Genomic DNA, 14,897 nt, shown 5'->3' with positions numbered 1-14,897 from the left:
TCTCATGCACACAGGGACCTTTCTAAAATTGTAGTTGAATCATGCTACACACCCATTCTTCTTGAAATTCTACAATAGTTTCCATTTCCCTTAGGGTACCTCCAGCTGCTTAATATGTCTCCTGTCCTGAATGCGTTACAGGACCCATTTGCTCTTGCTGCCCTTTCTGACTTCAGCTTGCATTATGTGTGGGTACAAGGGAGTTTCACAATGTTCAGCCGCCATCTTGCAGCTACCCAGTCCAGTTTTGATGTCGTCTCCTCCCCTCCCATGATCTACCCATCTTCCAGTAGCATCGGACACAGCCCTCTTCCCTGTGGCTTTCCCTGCCTTCCCTGTATGGTCGGATGTACAGAATCCCCAAAGCATTGATAGGTTGAGGCTGTGATCCCCAGTACCTGCATCAGACTGGCTATATATATATATATATATATATATAAGTATATATATATAAAGGCAGGGGCCTTTGAAGAACTACAGAGGTCTAATGTTCTCAAGAGACACTAGAACAGACTCATGTACTGAAGGAAGGCCGTATGGAGACACAAGAAAATGGCAGCTTGCCAACCACGGTAAGAGGCCTGTGTGAGACCAACCCTTCTGTACTTGTATCTTTGAATCCCAGCTTTCGTGAACTTCAAACAAAAGTTATAGCTCAAGCTGCCCAGTCTATGATTTTTCTCACCATGTGCAGTGGGCATCCAAGCTGGAGTCCCATGGAGACGGACACTGACACCCCACAGTGAATGGAAGCTCATTCATTCTTTAGTACTGAACTTAGAAGTAGTTCCCCCCCACCCCCCACCCCCTCTAGTGCCCTTCTGAGTGCTAATGATATGTCAGGCCCTGCGCCCAACACGCATGCTGTCCTGGTTCATTTACACATTTTATAAAAGAGACAAGTCTCTCCTTCTGAGTTTACTGATTCTAAAACTGAAGGGATGAGGCAGTCCACGGACAGCATCACATACAGATCACCCCATCTCTCTCCCTAGAGTCGGGCCGGTCAATGTTCTTACACAAGATCTCACCTACAGAGAAGCCAGCTGCATCCCGGCCACCACCTGACTGTGTCGCAAAACCTATTAGCTTTCTTCCCACGAGTCCCTAAGCCCCAGGACCTAAGTCTGTGAGCGGATTTTATTTCCTCTCACCTGTCAGCCTGTTTCCAGCACCCGTGGCCCACAGTACAGCTGATGCTTTTCATTCCAGTGCTGAGGCAGGGGGATCAGGGTCCTGCCAGTGTGGGGACATGAGGGAGAAGTGCAGACAGGAGTCTTAGCTGAGCACAGTAGCTCTGTCCCATACACTCTTGACCCCCCAGCTTCCATGGTTCAGTGTACTGTAGGAACGTATTAGACTAGTGAAGTATGAAACCAGAGAGATAATCACCTCCCAGTATACCAGATTCAGTCTACATCCCAGTCACATTGGCCCTCTCTTGGCTGTTTTGAAGTATCAAAACTTGAAAGCTTCAGAGATGAGGATTGGGGGTGAGGGGCGTGGCGGGCGTGGCTGACACATCACCTTTTAAGTTACTTTGTCTGTGGAAGGAATCCTCATAGACTCAAATCATGGCAGGACCTCAGTGAACAGCCCAATTCCGAATGGTTTACGATTGGGAGAAAAGCAGCCTCAGCAGCCTGGTTTCTAGGGTTTCCCAAGTGCTCCTCTTAGTCCTGGATTTGGTGCACGAGCCCAGTTCTGTATTCTAGGACTTCAGACTCTAGGTGGGCTGAGCTATGACAGGTGTCGTTATTGAATCCTCCAAATTGGATTCAAAATAAGCCTTTCATTTCTTGCATTACTTCTGTCAGGAATGAGAAAAGTTAAGTACTATCTATTGCATTCTTTGGGAGAAAGTGCTGAAGTTATCCTACTACCTGCTCTCAAGTTATATCACTAAAAACTGCATGGTCCTGGCACAAAAGCAGATCCGTAGACCAACAGAATAGAGCAGAGTACACACAAATAAATTCATAGAGCTATAGCCACCTAACTTCTGACAAACATGTCAAAACTATGTAATGGAAATAACAAAGACTGCTGAGTGTGCTGGGGGAAAGCTGGCGTTCCACCAACCCTAGCATAAAACTCGAAACTCTAAAACTGCTATTGAAACATACAAGCCAAAGTCTTCAAGACATAAGTATAGGCATAGACTTGCTGAAAATGACTCCAGTTTATAGCAGTGAAGCTCAAGAATTGACAAACGGGATTGATAAATAATGGGAAATGCTTTCAACACCTTTAGTCATCAGGGAAAGCTGTTTTTAAGTTCCACCTTATCTCGGTGAGAATGGCTCTTTTCAAGAAAATAATGACATCAAATGCTGGCAAGTATGTGCAGAAAGAGGACTTCTTACCCACTAGCTGATAGGAATGTAGGTTTGTGAAGCCACTCTGAAAATGGTTATTTTTAAGATATATAGAGGGCACTGGACAAATGGCTCAGTGGTTAAGAGCATTGACTGCTTTTCTAGAGGTCCTGCGTTCAATTCCCAGCAACCACATGGCGGCTCACAGCCATCTGTAATGGGATCAGATGCCCTCTTCTGCTGTGTCTGAAGAGAATGGCAGTGTACTCATATACATAAAATAAATATAGAAAAAGAGAGAAGAGAGCTGACGCAGCAATGTCAGTCTTGGGTATTCACCCCAAAGGTTCTTAAGTCAGCTCAACATAGAGACAGATGTTCATCCATGACTGTTGGTTCACTAGTCACAGTAACCAGGAAATGAAATGATCTTAGGTATCCATCAACAGAAGGAGATGATATGGTATACGTGGAGGAATTTTATTCATCCATAAAGAAAAGTAAATCTTGATATTCACAGGAAAATCATCATGTTAATTGTTTTGTTTTTGCTTTTTTTTTTTTTTTGTTTTGTTTTTAAATTAAGACTGGGCTTCTTTGTGTAGCCCTGGCTGACCTGGAATTCGCTCTGAAGACCAGAGTGGCCTCACACTCACCTGTCCCTGTCTCCTGAGTGCTGGGATTGAAGGCATCTGCCACATGACCAGCGACCACAGGTTCCCCTTGTACGCAGAACCTGGATCAGCAGCTTAGTTGGCACAGTGCTTCTGTCATGCACAAGCCCTGGGTTCTGTCCCTGCAATCACACAAGCTAGGTGCGGTGTCACATTCCTGGTGTAGTCGGAGAAGAGGATCAGAAGTTCAAAACCATGTTCAGTTACTTCGTGAATTTAGGGCCAGCCTAGGATACATGAGACCATGTCTCAAAAATAAAACTAAGTAAGTAAAATGAATTTACAAAATGATGTATGTATGTGCGTGTGTGTGTGTGTATGTGTGCATGTGAGTATGTGAGTGTGTGTGTATGTGAGTGCATGTATGCATGTGTGTGTGCATGTGTGTGTCCATGTCCGTGTGTGTGTTGGTGTGCACCTACATACATTTAGTAAGACTGGGAAAAGGATCCAGGGACAAGAGGAAGAAATTTAAGGGAGCCTGGAATGAGGGGGTAATAGGATACCTGTGGCATGAGAGCAGATGTGGGGATGTCTCAGGGAAGGGAAGGAATTGGCCCTAGGGCACATGGGGCCACAGCAGAGAAAGAGGCATGGGAAGGGAGGGAACTAGAACAGAACAAACTGGTATGTGTGTACGTCTCCTGGCTGGTTTGGTGTGTCAGCTTGACACGAGCTGGAGTTATCACAGAGAAAGGAGCCTCCCTTGAGGAAATGCCTCCATAAGATCCAGTGAAAAGCGTTTTCTCAATTAGTGGTGGTGGTGGTGGGGGGGGTGTTGGCGGGAAGCATTCCTGGACTGGTGGTCCTGGGTTCTATAAGAGAGCAGGCTGAGCAAGCCAGGGGAAGCAAGGCAGTAACATCCTCCCATGGACTCTGCATCAGCTCCTGCTTCCTGACCTGCTTGAGTTTCAGTCCTGTCTTCCTTTGGTGATCAACAGCAGTGTGGAAGTGTAAGCTGAATCAACCCTTTCCTCCCCACCTTGCTTCTTGGTCCTGATGTTTTGTGCAGGAATACAAATGCTAAGTCACTATGGAAATGCCATGTGGACCCCATCAGTTTGCTAACTTAATAATTAAAAAAAAGAACACAGGTGGGCTGCATCTAATACACTGTTTATCATTAAGTGAACAGCTGAGATTTCTTGGAGCTAATAACATCCTGATAGTGTTTTAAAAGATATCACAGAGGGAGAGGGAGGGAGAGGATCAATGTATGTGTGTTGCATGTTGACTTTACAGTCTTGTACATGCAAAACATGCCTTCTTACCAATGAATAGCATCCCAACACTGCGGTTTTTTAAAATGAAAATCTAGAAAATGGCCTTTAAATGTAACATATATGGAGGATGATATCTGTGTGTCTCGCCCAGTGTAGTGCCCAAGTGTATGAACTGCCCCATTAAACACATAATGTGGAGACATAAATACTTGTACATAGAAAAAACTGCTATTCCTTATTTCCATTAACATGGTATATATTACTTTAATCTTTTGATATCTGCATCAGTAAAATAGTAATGTAGGAAAGAGAAACCAAATTCAGTGTTTTCTCTGGAGGATGGGGATGTACACCTGTGTTCAGAGCATCATCTCTGAATACTGTCGCTAGAGTGACTTTTGGTGTCCCTGGTCAGGGTGCAGGATGTTCGGTTTCCCCCTTAGGAAGTTAGGTCTGAAAAATGAAGTCTCCGAGTGTTGCTGCTTTAGATGTGACTTGGGTGGACCGTTTCAGATAATCTGAAAGCTCACTCACTAGTGTGTACTTTGTAAAGAATACTGTCTTCCTTCTTCCTAAAATCTAGGAGGAAAAAAAAATCCAGAAACAACTTCCTCTACTCTCCATGTGTATGCATGCAGTACAGGAACTGAATTTGTAGTTTAATTTATGTATTCATGTGATCGGTAGCTGCCTGGTAGAGGAACATTTATGGGGTCTCTTGCTTACCTTGCCCTGGTAGCAATTCTGTTTCCTCAGCCTAGGTACTGTGTGCTACTCTATGCTAACCCACTTGAAGCTGAAGTCGTGATGTTTAATAAATTAATGTTTTTGTTCACCCGGGATTGAGCAGATAGTTACTAAGTGGCACTGCTAAGTGTCACACCCTCTTGTCGCTGCTGAGAGTTTGGTGGCGCACAAAAGGAAGGGGACTCATGTGTGGGGTAAACACCCCAGATCAGCAGATGGTCATGCAAGTAAATGGTTAATTTGTATCTTATGTTTTTATAATAATCACTTTAGAACTTTAGATTCCCACTCTGGAGGGATGTGGGATAAGGTGAGCTGGGGTATCAGAGAACTAGATGAAAGGTTGCCATTATTTAAAACAGAATATCAGGATGGGGGAATGCTTTGCTCTTTGTTCTTTTACGGAGATGGATGTGACTTTCTGATGATGGCGATGGCTTCCCTGTCCTTCCCATTGTTCATTTTCAGCAGGGACACCATCAAAGAAAGTAGCTTACAAGAGAAGCTGTTGAAAGAAGGCAAGGCATTCAGGCCTTCCTCGAAGTACAAGGGGAAAGCAGCTGTCACCTTGAGACTTCATGCCCTCAGTAGGCATGGTGGAATTCCTAATCCTTACCAGCAGCCATCGTTGGCTGTTCCCAGCTCTCCCTAAACTAGGTCTTCTTGCCAGCCTGTGCTCAGGGCATGGTGCCCTTCTCACTGTTGCTTCTGCTGGCTTTGTTCCTGGCAGCCATTCTGGGACTGCTCAAGTTGTCAAGGAAGCCAGAGCTTCACGTACAAATTTCTTCACTCTCAGAAAAGACATGCATGGGTGTCAAACCCTACTTGAACCCTTCCTTGGGCAGGTAGGGTCGTAGTTCAGTAGGTGAAGTGATTGCTGCCTGTGTGCAGAGACTGGAGATTGGCTTCCTAGCACCCGTGTAAAAGTAGGACCTGCTATGCCCATAACCCCAGTGCTGGTGAGGCAGACATAGCCGGAACCCTGGAGCTCACTGGCTAGCAGAATCTGTGAGCTGTGGGTTCCGTGAGATCATGCATTTTATCTTTCTGGACCTGGCTTATTTTACACAACCCAGTTCTAGCAATGTTGTTTCCGGATAAAATGACTTCTTTCTTTCTTAAAGCTGTGTGGCAGTCCAGCCACCTTTTCTGCATCCACTCATCAGTTGGTGGGTACTTTGGCTGTTTTCATTTTCTGGCTCTTAGGGAGTGGCCTCGACCTTTAATCCCAGTACTTGGGAGGCAGAGGCAGGCGGATTTCTGAGTTCGAGGCCAGCCTGGTCTACAAAGTGAGTTCCAGGGCAGCCAGGGCTATACAGAGAAAACCTGTCTCTAAAAACACAAAAAAACAAAAAACAAACCCCCCCTCCCAAAAAAAAGGAGTAGCCTCCTAATAAACATGGGGGTCACGTCTCCTTCCATACAGATCTTACTTTCTCTGGCTGTGTGCCCAGGAGTGGGGTTTCTGGGTGATAGGTTAGCTCTGATTTTAATGTTTTAAGGAATCTCTATTCTGTCTTGCATAGTGACTATGTTAATTTGAGGTGACACTGACATCATACAAGGGTTTTGTTTCCTCCACATCCTTGCCAACTCGTGTCATCTTTTAGACAGTCGTGTTGATGAGTTCGGAGGACACATACATCTCGGCTGCCAGCTGCTCCGTATCTCTCATGTGGGCCTGGCATGGTCAGGCACTCAAAAAAATAGTTGTTGAGGGAAGGAAACCGTTCCTGTGTCTCAGTCTGAGCCTGGGTCAAGATGAAGCATGCTCCATGCTACAGAGATCAGATTTATGCTTTGAAATGAGGCGAATGTCCACACAGCTCCTCCTGCCTCTCTGTGCCTTCTGTCTCCCTAGCTACACCCCACATAGCTTACTGAGCCTTGGAGATTGGCTATGCGGCCACAACAAAACAAAACAAAACAAAAAACAAAACAAAACAGGGGGGAATTAGAAAATACCGAAATCAGACTATCATTAGATAGTAATACTGCATCAGGTTACCAAGTCTCCTGATTTCTCTATTTTCTTGCCTCCCCTATTTCAGAAGCTATAAGACTTATATAGATATAAGAGTCCCTTTATTATGCGTTTGAAACCATCTAGGCTTTTGCTTCGTTGAACGAGATAAGTATGTTACCCCGATATTGAGATCAGACCTTCTGATGTGGAAATTGCCTCCAAAGATAAGTCAGGTTATTAAATTAGCACTCTCTGAATCCCTGCCCTTGCAGACTTCCCATTTGCACAAGGACATTTAGCTCATGTATAAGAACACTGGAGATGCTGCCTGCTGTCCACCATGGTGTTTAAAGCTATCAGTCTCTTTCTTTTTGCTCTACCTGTTGTACAGAATCTCAAATTGGCATTTAGGCTTAGCTAGATGTGGACCATATTTTGACCTGTGGTCATAAACACATATATGGGTCAGGGATCAAGACATACTACGCCACATGTGTGTTGATGGTGATGAATGGGGTTCCACCAAGCTTAAGGCTGACTCTAAATTCTCTGGCCAGAATTCCAGCCTGGCTTTATGTAAGTTTTTTTTTTTTTTCCCCCTGCTGTTTGAGTACAAATAAACTTTCATGGCAAGTGCCCAGACAATGTGAGCATTTGGATAATTCTTCAAATTGTAATGAAAGAAAAACCCACTGGACAGAGGAGAGGAAAGCAAGGACAGCCGCTACCACCTCTACCTGCTTGGGAGGTCCTGACAAGCACACCGTGTGTGTGTGTGTGTGTGTGTGTGTGTGTGTGTGTGTGTGTGTGTGTGAATAAAACCTCACACTGAGCATGCTCAGGAAAGTAATGCTTAACTCAGCAAGCTCAGGAAGGCCACCCCTATACACATATGTATAGCTCCCTTGACTAGAACCGTCCTGTTTTCTGAGTTCCAGAGCACTCACTACTGGTAGGAATGGCTTCAGGGGGTAAAGCATGTCCTGCTCTTCTGTCTTGGCCATGCTTAGTTTTGTTGTGTGCTTACCAACACAGGAGCCCACTGGGTTTAGTTCCAATAGTAAACACATTGAAGAGAGGCTTCAAATGCTGTTAAGAGTCCACAGGAAAATGATGCTTGTCTCAAAAAAAGGCCTCAGCCAAGGGAATAACTTGATCCAGACATTGAATACCGTGCCTTCAAGACCTCAAGTCTGTTGGACTCTTTGAGGCTGAAATCCAGTGGAGAGTGACTATCTGTTGGCAGTGAGCAAGCTACATCCTATGCTGTTTGGAAGCAGCTTGTCTTAGAGTCCAGATCAATAGTTACTTCTGCATCCAGTCTCTGTGTCTAATCAACTCAAGTCTGAAGACAGTCATTGGACTTGGCATGCTAGATAGCCTGCTCTAAGTATCAAAAGTTTGTAGATGGGTGTAAGATGGCTCGGTAGATAAAGTCACTTGCCACCAAGGCACTGACGACCTTAGTTCAGTGGTGCAAAGGGAACTGTTTCCTATTGTCTTCTGACCTCCACAGGTGACTACAGAGTTCACCCATGCAGATACAAATAAATAAATGAATAATACCCATGAAAGTTTTTTTTTTAAAATAAAGCAGACATTGTAGGTGCTGGTTGCATACCAGGTGTTTCTTCAGCAGACAAGTTACAGTGTTCAAGAAAAACAGAAAGCAAAACTTCTGACTCAGCACTAATGCTGGCCACAGGCTTTAGCCACCAGGGCCAGTGTCATCAGTGGGTGCCAGGCCTTCCCTGCGGGTTTATGAATAAGGCCCATCTTTAGGTTTTTATTCTCAGAACCACTTTGTATGGGGTTTCTGAGCTAGACCTGGTTTTATACAATGGAGCAGTCCCATGCCAGTGTCTTCTGTACACATTCGTATTGCGTGTTGCTCTGTTGCTGGGGAGTAGTGTATCAGTAAAGGCGTCTGAGCCTGGAGTTTTCCCTGTGGGAGTACCCTACCTTATCAGCATCAACATGCTTAAAAAATATGAGTAGATTCCATTTCTCCCTGTCAGTTCCAGGAATTCATCTTGCAAGGAATATATCTCTTTCATATAAACTGGGGTTTCTTGGCATCCACTGCGTACCAGTTAAGAATACATCATTGTCATCTGTTTTCCATTTGTAGGGTTTAGGGATCATCTTCTCTTTGCTGATAGTCTTTATCTTTTCTTTACTTTTTTTTCCCCCTTAATAAAAGAACAATCAAGCCCATGACTGTTCCCAACATGATCTTGGAGTTAGAGCTTGTCAGCCCAGCACCAGCCTTCTCATGTTAGGCCCTGCCCATGGGGCTGTTTGAGATTGGAGGGGGCCCTGTGTGGCAGCTTGAGACTCCAAGTCAGAGAGATATCTGAGAAAACAACAAGAGTGAGAGGTGGGGGAAGACACCTTTGCTTTGGCTCAAAGTTTCCACTCATGGTCACCTTGCCCTGGTGCGCTCTGGCCTGTAATAAGGCAGAGTTTCATGGTAGAAGCTGTGGAACAACGCTCTTACCATCAAGGTGGTCCTGAGGCCAATGGAGGAATCCAGAAAGAGGTCCAGAGAAGATAAAAACCCAACGACATCCTTAATGACCTACTCCTTCCTAAGTTTCCTACGGGCTTCCAAACCCCACCATCAATGGGGATCAAGACTTCAACGTATGAGTATGCTGAGGCCATTTCATATCCAAACCATCATTCTTTTACTGCCCAAGTCATCTTTTTCTCTTTCTGCATTTGCAGCTCTTCATGTGTGTGTGTCTGTCTGTCTGTGTGTGTGTGTGTGTGTGTGTGTCTCTTCTGGTCTTATCTTGGTGCTGCTTACTCTCCCATGACTGTTCTGCCAGTCTCCATTGACCTTGTAACACCTGCTACATGTAGGTGACACGGAGGTCGACTGCGCTTTATTGAGTGCGATCATCCCAGCATCCTTAGAATTGGTATTTAAGTGGTACAGTTAGTCTACACTTTGACTTCCACTGTGTGGTGCCTGTATCTTTACAGTTACAGTGTATTTCCTGTGGACTGTGGATGTGTGTAGTGTCTGTGATGTTATGGTTACAGTGTATTTCCTGTGGCCTGTGGATGCAGCTGGTGTCTGTGTTTTATAGTTACAGTGTGTTCCCCGTGGGTGATAGATTGGTGTGGTGCCTGTGACTTTACAGTTACATTGTATTTTCCCGTGGGTGGTAGATGTAGCTGGTATCTGTGTTTTATAGTTACAGTGTGTTTCCTGCTGATGGTAGCTGTGTGTGGTGCCTGGGTCTTTCTAGTTATAGTGTGTTTCCTGTGGGTGGTGGATATGTGTAACTCTAGTTGCCCACTATTTCCTCTTCACATTTCCCCCCATATTTTCTGGCCTTCTTTTGGATTCTTGAAAATATATTTTTTTTTAATTCATTTTTGTTTTTGTCTTGTCTTTCATGATACATCTCTTTGTTCAGTGCTTTTATACTTTACACTACCAGACTTCAACTCTACGTAACATTTTCACGGACCGTGTAAGAACCTGATGCCTTGGTGATTTTGCTTTCTCCATCCTGAACTGCTGGCTGCCATTGCCACACAATGCACTTGCAGCATCCGTCACACGCTGTATGATAATATTGTTGCTATTCTTGTTTTAAGTCACTGTTTAGAGAAATAAAAAGCAAGAAAACAGTTTCTTTTTGTGTTCCCTGCCCCGCACCCCCCCCCCCCAAAGCTTTGATTCTCTGGTATTACTCCAAGTTTCCATTGAGTATCATTTTGCCAGAACTTAAATTCTCTCCAACACTTTTTAAAGGGCAGAGTGGCTGCCTGTGTGTCCTCTGTGCTCCTGGGTATGTCTAAGACATTATTTATCTAGTTTTTGTTTTCCAAGAAAATACTCTACTGGATATAGAATTAGAGGCTAAGTATTTTTTTTCTTTCAGCCCTCTAGCGATGCTCTTTTCCTGCCTTTGGCTGTAGCTTCTTCTGATGTTGCTTTATGCTCCCTCTTTCCTAGTCCTTATGGGCATAGTTTCTCCGTCTCTACTCTGTTACTTCTGGGATTTGTTCTTGACTTGCTTTTCAGTGAGGGTATCATGGCACGAGACTTTGGTTTTCTTTTCCTTGTCTTTTCTTGGAGTTCACCAAGTTTCTTCAAGCGGTGATTTATCATTTCCAACAGATTTGGGGTGGGGGATTTCAACCTCTATTTTTTAAAATTGGTTTCCTTCCCCCAGGTCCTATCTAGGACTCCATTAACTGGCCTGTTAGATTACTCTTTGTCCCACAGGTCACCGGGAAACTCTTCAATTCCTGCACCCCCTTCCCCAACCTTGTCTGTTCCAGTTTTTTTTTTTTTTTTCATATTGTTTAGTCTTCAAATTTATTGGACTCTTGTTTTGTGACTATTCATGGACTGATAAGCCTGTCTAATATATTCTTCATTTCAGACACATCTTTCATCTCCAGAGAGTCTCAAGGTTCCTGTCTTCCATCTGTCCCTTCATGTGTTTCCTTTTAGGCGTTTTCGTAATCTGAGCATGTTTACACTTGGGCTTCCATTTGCTGGTGTGTGAGGTCCTCCATCCAGCTGTGTCTAAATCCCTGTGCCCGTCCTTCCTTCCTTTCCTTGTATGGGAGTTACGTTTGCTTGAATGCTGGGCTTGTGTTCGTCTTGTTGCTGTTTAGTGCAAGATAAGTGAAGGTTTTGTTTTATTTCCATTAAAATGTTTAGGGCCGACCTAGAGTAGCCTTTCAGAAATGACTGAGCTTCACCAAAGTAGACTTCTGAGGTCGTGACCTAAAAGCCCCAGTCTCTCTGACAAAGACTTTCTATTCCAACTGGACAAGGCTCACATGTCAGCCAGGCAAAGGGGACTTGGGGGATTGTTTAACTTATAGAAACTCATTTGTTTTTTGTCAGACTCCATAAAGTTGACCCTGAACACTGTGACCTGATATTCAGCCTCAAACCCAAGGAAATGCCTTGTGGATTCTTGAGCTCTTTGTCTGCCTCCCTCCTTCCTGTCTGGGACTTGGTGCTTTCCCTCGCAGATTCTTTCTGCCTGAGCTTCCCAGAATGCCATTCTGTGCCCCCAGCTGGAGGAGACCACAGTGCTCTTGAGTTTGGTCTCCCTCTGTAGTCGGAGCCTCCTGTCAGACAGAGAGAAAGCTGGGATTAACTCCCAGAAAGCCCTGCTTGGTCCCTCGTCTTTGGACCGTATCCGGTACTTCCTGTGTCTAATATCTGTAAACAGTTTCTTAGACTTAATCTGGTTTCCTAGTTGTTTATAGTTGAAGGGACAATATCATCAGTTTATGAGGACATGCTAAGAGTCTTCTAGACATTAAGGCACCCTTGGAGACTCTCTACAGAATAGTACAGGAGATTGCTGAGTGCAGGATCAGCTGTACTGAGATTGATCCCAGGACTGAGGAGCACATCCCAGACAGGTAAGGGGTGTGCCAGTTGAGAGGTAAGGGGCGATTTGGGACTCTCACTCTTTCTGAAACCCTTCCTAAGTCATCTTTCATGTATCAAGTATGTGGCTCGGGGGCAGCTTATGTGTTCAGACTCTTCCAGGTATAAGAAGGAATTCCCTATTGTACGGGTTTAAACAACTCTGTCCATTCAAATGTGTTCTGTTTGATTTTGTTTCTCTAAATCTGAGCTGTCGATTGGGGAATTTCTAAAAGTACTACGTTAAGGGGCTGGCATTTATGATTTATTTAATTATTGCCACGACCTAACAAGGTGGTCATTTTCATTCATGATGAAGGCACAGTTCAGAGAGATTGAGAAGTTTGTCTGAGCTCATACAGCTGGAAGTTGACTTAAACCCATGCCCTTCTCACTTGGTGCTTAGCATTCTGCTTTTGAGACAACGTTGAATGTATCCCAGGCTGGCCGCCAGTTCACTTTCTAGTGGAGGATGCTCTTCTGGTCCTCTTGCCTCTGCCTCCGCCTCCCAGGTGCACTTCCTTACAGACATGCTCCAGGAAGGCTCATTTTCCGTGGTACTGAGGGTGAAACCCAGGGCTCATGACTACTAAGCAAGCGCTCTTCCAACTGAGCCACATCCTCAACCTGTGTACTTGGCAAGTTTAATATCAGGCTGTATGTGCCTCCCTTGTTACCTGCTACCTTTGTGCCACAGTGATTTCCGTCTGTCTTCGTAGCATTTGAATCAGTTGTAAACTATGAAGGTTAACCTACCAATCTGTGTCTTCTGAGCACAGCCGAGCCTCCCTGCAGCAAGTTAGGATGGAGAAAAAGAGCGAGAGATACCGCCTCTGTTACTTGCCTTAAAAAAGAAATAGTCCTGCCCTCTTGGAATATATGTAACAATCAAAATACTCCTTGTGGAGATGAACCCCGCCGTGTGACTTTGTTTTCCCTGTTTTATTCCTTATAGGTTAGTTATTGGAGCCAGCTCGTAGGAAAGTTTTACCCACTATAAGGCAGCACACAAGAACGAGGAAAACCATTTTTTATTGTGATGTGTGTGTACTTGGGATCTGCGGATGGCAGGCACAGTTCTGTGGTATTTGTTCCTTTATTGTCAGACCTATAAATTCTCTTCTCCTACAAGACAGATCTTTATATGTCCTGTAGAAGACATTTATTTAATACTAGCAATGTTAGATGTTCCCCAGTTATTGATAAATTGCATTGAAGTGAGACTTGCATAACAACAAAAACAGCCTACCAGAGCCTTGGCCGGCTCCCCGACTTTATCTTTTTATTCACCAATCAAATACGGTGGGTGCAGGTCTTGGTTAAGTGTGCCAGGAAGGGGGCAGTAAAGGATTTCTACTGCAGCTACCTGGCCACAGAGCAGCATACCAGGGGAGGAATGCCAGAGCTTCTGGATGCTTCGAAGAGCTGCAGCCTCCCCTCCCCCAGCTCCAGGCTGAAGTTGCTGTTCTGGAAAAGGCAGAGTTGGTGCCTTGATCACCTCCTGGAGCTGAATCCACAAACCCTGTGCACTTTCCAGGCTGGAAGCTAAATGCAAGCTGAGAACCCCAGCAACTGCTAAAAATCCATTTCAGAACTCCTTAGAGTCTGTAGTCAGGCAATTAGAAATGCCTCCAGCGTTTGCAGTTCTGAGCAAGAGGAGAAACTAGAGGAAGAAAAGGGGGAATCCTTTCTTTGAAAAGTGAGGTCATAGAGACAGACAGGTGAGAGCAGTTCCTTGTGGATGCAGAGATTTTTCTGTGGCTCCTTTCTGTCTGCAGAGGATGCAGTGGTCTTCTCACACATGACCCAGGTGCTTGCCCTTCCACAGAGGTGAAGCCCTGGCTTCAGTGGAATCTGGTGTTATTTCACCACCTTCCTCTGTTCTTTGGAGACTTTACCATGCTAAATCTGTAGGAGGTTTACGGATAAGATCGGACTGGTTCTATTTGGGAACTGAAATGACGTCATTCAGAGTCAGCAATTCTAAATATTTATTTTCCACTATTACCACTTACAAGGACAGCTTAATGGGATTGGTCTCATTTTACATTAAAAAGCAGGAGCCTGAAGAGTCCAGGGGAAAAGAGTGGGCCAGGGAAGTTCTCTTCCTGAAGGGAACAGAGAGACCTCCCGAGAAGTAGGGAACAGTGTACCACGTGACCTTTTGATGTGAGCACTGTGAAGAGTCTGATCTCAGTCTCTACATGAAGTGAACAAATACCTAATGAAACCACTTTCTTTCTTACACGTGGATTCATGAATAACGATCAAGGAATTTGTCTGCTGTGACCTCGTGGCAGGCAGTAAAGAGAAAACCTAAACTGTGGATTGTTTCATATGCTATCTTCTCCCTCAGCAAGCTTATATCAAACATTAGTAAGTGGGTCATAAGAGCCGCAAGGGGAGCCGGGTATGGTGAGGTGCACGCCTTTAATCCCAGCACTCGGGAGCCAGAGGCAGGCAGATTTCTGAGTTCGAGGCCAGCCTGGTCTACAAAGTGAGTTCCAGGACAGTCAAAGCTACACAGAGAAACCCTGTCTCGAAAAAACC

At 44.8% G+C, this 14,897-nt stretch overlaps 1 protein-coding gene across 2 annotated transcripts in view; it reads left to right on the top strand.

Moving 5' to 3' along the window:
• Positions 1 to 14,897, top strand: part of Arhgap28 (Rho GTPase activating protein 28) — a 155,983-nt gene that overhangs the window by 34,658 nt on the left and 106,428 nt on the right. Inside the window, exon 1 of one of the 2 annotated variants that reach the window (XM_029470857.1) lies at positions 12,286 to 12,340. The exons of the other annotated variant lie outside the window; for it this stretch is intronic. The gene's annotated coding sequence lies outside the window, so the exon portion shown is untranslated. Of the gene's footprint in view, positions 1 to 12,285; positions 12,341 to 14,897 lie in introns of those variants that run through there. 2 annotated transcript variants of the gene reach the window in all.

Source organism: Mus caroli, chromosome 17 (genome assembly GCF_900094665.2).
Source record: "Mus caroli chromosome 17, CAROLI_EIJ_v1.1, whole genome shotgun sequence".
Taxonomy (NCBI): Eukaryota; Metazoa; Chordata; class Mammalia; order Rodentia; family Muridae; genus Mus; species Mus caroli.
This window is presented reverse-complemented; position numbering and strand designations above follow the sequence as displayed.